We start from the raw sequence: 3,427 nt of genomic DNA, 5'->3' as shown, positions 1-3,427 counted from the left end.
TTCCACTAAAGCAAATTATTACATCACCTGCAAACCGCTGACGTATGATTAAAATAATTCAATAGTTAATAGTTAAATAGTTTTATTCAAGTGACAAACATCAAATCTTTACACGTTGAATTCATGTGAATGAGTGAATCAGTTTGTCTGGAGGATTCATTTGATTACGTCTATATATATATGACCCACTGAGCATGCTCAGTATGTGTCCATCCAGGCAATATCTTTACAGCAGTAAGTCTTGTCTTTTGGCTTCATGCGCCTCTGAGCAGCTTTCACATAATGAACGGAGCTCCGCCTCCAAAGCTGTATCCTTCTCTTCATACATCGATGGTGTTAGCATGTAAGCACTGTGAGTGTCTTAGCACTGTCAGTATGTTAACACTGTTACTGTGAGCATGTAAGCATGTTTGCATTGTCAGCATGTTAGCAGTGTGAGCGTGTTAGCACTGTTAGCATGCCTCTGGACTGCTTTCTCCACTGGTTTTCTGATCAGTAATGTTTGTAGTGACACAGACAGATTTTCCTGCAGAGGTCACATTCAGCAGCGTGAAGCAGCTTAGCTCACAAACACAGTAAATATCTTGTGATTGGGCTGAGCAGCAGGGAGACTCATTGTACTGGATGCCAACTGGGACAAAACCCTCACAGCTCCAGACTGTCAGGATTCAAGATTTGAGGTCGGAGGAAACAGACGAACACTGAAACTCTCCTGTTAAAGTCCACATTTAATGAAGGTTAAAAACATGATACACACACATCAGTAACAGTTGGATCATTTACAGTCGGTTGAGAGCGACGCTCAGGTTTTAAATCAGCCGTCAGAAACTCAAAATAGCTCTCAACAGAAACGCAGTGTGACAGCTGAACAGAAGCTTTCTGTGGCTTTTTAAAGGGAGTTATTAATATCTGGAACAACTCTGAACCAGAACAATCAACTCAAAGAGCTTCCAGACTGCGAATAAAAAATGTCTTCAGGCTGCAGTTGGTTGGATAAAAACTACAATTCAAAGATTGACATTCAGTAAAATCATGTTCATCCTGAGAGTCAGACGAGAGGATGGATATCACTTTTATCAGTATTTGTTTAGCCTAGCTTAGCACAAAGACTGGAAGCAGAGGGAAAACACATTCAAAGTCTTCTTTTTGCTGTGTCTTTGCTGCTGCGGTTATGTATTATTCATATAAATGACCTCAAAATTAATCAAAATCAGCCCACTAGGAGTTGAAATATGGATACTGGTTTAACCATCAGAAATGGATTCAGTGTCCTCAATAACCAACCAAAACCACTCCTGTATTGTCAAAATCAACCAATCAGCTGATCAGATATTCCATATAGTTGATTATTAATGCTAATTATGCTAATTGTCCAACATATTCAAGTTAGCATCAGACTGAACATTTCAAACCCAAGTCCAAAAATGGTCTCATATGTTATTTAGTATTTGGGGCGTACAGGAAAGAACGAAGTCAGGTCAACAATAAACAAGTGATTAACGTGAAAAAGTTAACGTGTTTCCACTCAAAAGAGAATTTAAATTCACCTGGTGCTTGAAATGTCACTAAAAAACTTTCTGTTAGCACGTATCCAAGTGTCTTTGTGGTTTTTTTAGGTTTAGGAAAAGAAGAATTATTTTTGGACTTTTCCTCTTTGACGGAGAGAACAGTTTCCCCCTGCTCCCCCCCACCTCTCTCTGTACTGGATATTCGGAGAATAAACTGATAACTGAGAAACAGGAAATTGACCCTAATATTAGATTGTAATTAATAAAATGAAAGTTATAATTGAACTCCTAATCATAGATTTTCTGGTGAAAGTATGTTTGGCTGTGTCGGCTAAAACAAGGCTACGTTTGTTATTTTTCCAGGGAACCTAAAATGGAGGTTTCAGCAACTTTATTTCACATTTTAGCACATTTGATAAAAGACCAGCAACAAGTTATGATATTGACACAAAAACCATTGCAGTGCCCGTGTATCTCATCCATTTAGTTTGAAACTAAGACAACTTTCTGCTGGATGATTCATCTGAATTTTACGTTATGCAAAACGCAGAAACAGGTTATTATTCACTGATCTGAAAGCAGGGAAATGAGGCTCTAAAACACAACGAACATTTGTCTAAAAGCTGTATAAATACGATATTATGGCACCAGTGGTGGAAGTGTTAAAAAAGACACATCAGACTTATAGTGTATAAATAAACTGCAGTCAGACAGTACCATGTGTGTTTCCAATATGTACCAAGCAAATATATTAGGCTTTAAATAGCTTTCATCAAGAAACTTAATCAGGACTGTCAAATAAAAAGAGAAGCATTTACAGACGTTTGGCGTGCCGTGTCGGTTCCTGTGATAATAAATACAAAACGAGGCCACATACAAAGAACAGATTAACAACCATCCTGTCAGTTTTTCTCAAAGTGCAGGAAATAAGCACATTACTGCAGCAAGATACAACCTATAACCTCAACCCAAGTCACCTTCTGAAGAACGCTATTGAGAAACATTTCAACAACCACCTGAAGCACTTTCTCTCTGAAGAACCTTTCTACTGCTACCAGAGACCAGGGAACGTAGTCCGATAGAGAGCTGCAGGGATGGCGCACATTGTGCTGTATTTTAATATGTTGTGATTTTGTACGGCTGCTTCACTAATGAACTACACTTTATTTTTAAGTAAAAAGCTAACGCTATAAATGAACTACCACGGTCACATGACTTTACCACCACTAAACTTGTAATTAAATCTTTAATTAAAGTTGTAAAGTTTGAGTTATAATAGTTGCAAGAGCGCGAGGATAGAGCTGGGTACGGAAGTTTAACTGACCGAATTGCATTGATACTACAGAGTATAGAAAAATTTCTTGTCTTATCAGCACAAATAAGGTATTTGAATAGCTTCCTCCTTTGTAGTGAGTAATTGTACTGTAATGTTTAATGCATTTTCTTCTTGTTAGAATGAATTTTATAAATAAGTACCGTTCAGGAACTGGTATCAAAGTCAAGGAATTGATTTCAGTCCCGATATATAGAACATTTTTGAACAATAACGAGCCCTACGCAAGTATAAACACAACAAAGCTGTAAAGGCGGACTAGAGGGTAAAGTCTCTGTGTTTTAATGTCACTGACAACTCTGTAGTCTCATTTAGACACTTGTTAGCATCTGTCTTTTTTAAGACACATAAAAGCAGCAACATATGGTGGAGTATTTCATGATCAGTTTTAACGGAAACAAACCGTGAAAATCTCTCCAGCTCATGTTAACCACAGACCTTATTTCAGACATCAATAAACCCATTGACTTTGTTGGTTAAAATGCTAACACCGGGTTTCATTCCTGCAGCGCTCTATAGAAACATTACAGGCCTGGATAGCTCAATTCAATTCCATTCAATTTTGTTTGTATAGCGCCAATTCATA

This window comes from Morone saxatilis, unplaced genomic scaffold (assembly GCF_004916995.1).
Source record: "Morone saxatilis isolate NCDOM2014 unplaced genomic scaffold, NCSU_SB_2.0 Contig3, whole genome shotgun sequence".
In the NCBI taxonomy this organism is placed as follows: Eukaryota; Metazoa; Chordata; class Actinopteri; family Moronidae; genus Morone; species Morone saxatilis.
The sequence above is the reverse complement of the archived record's forward strand: the minus strand, read 5'-3'. Positions refer to the sequence as shown.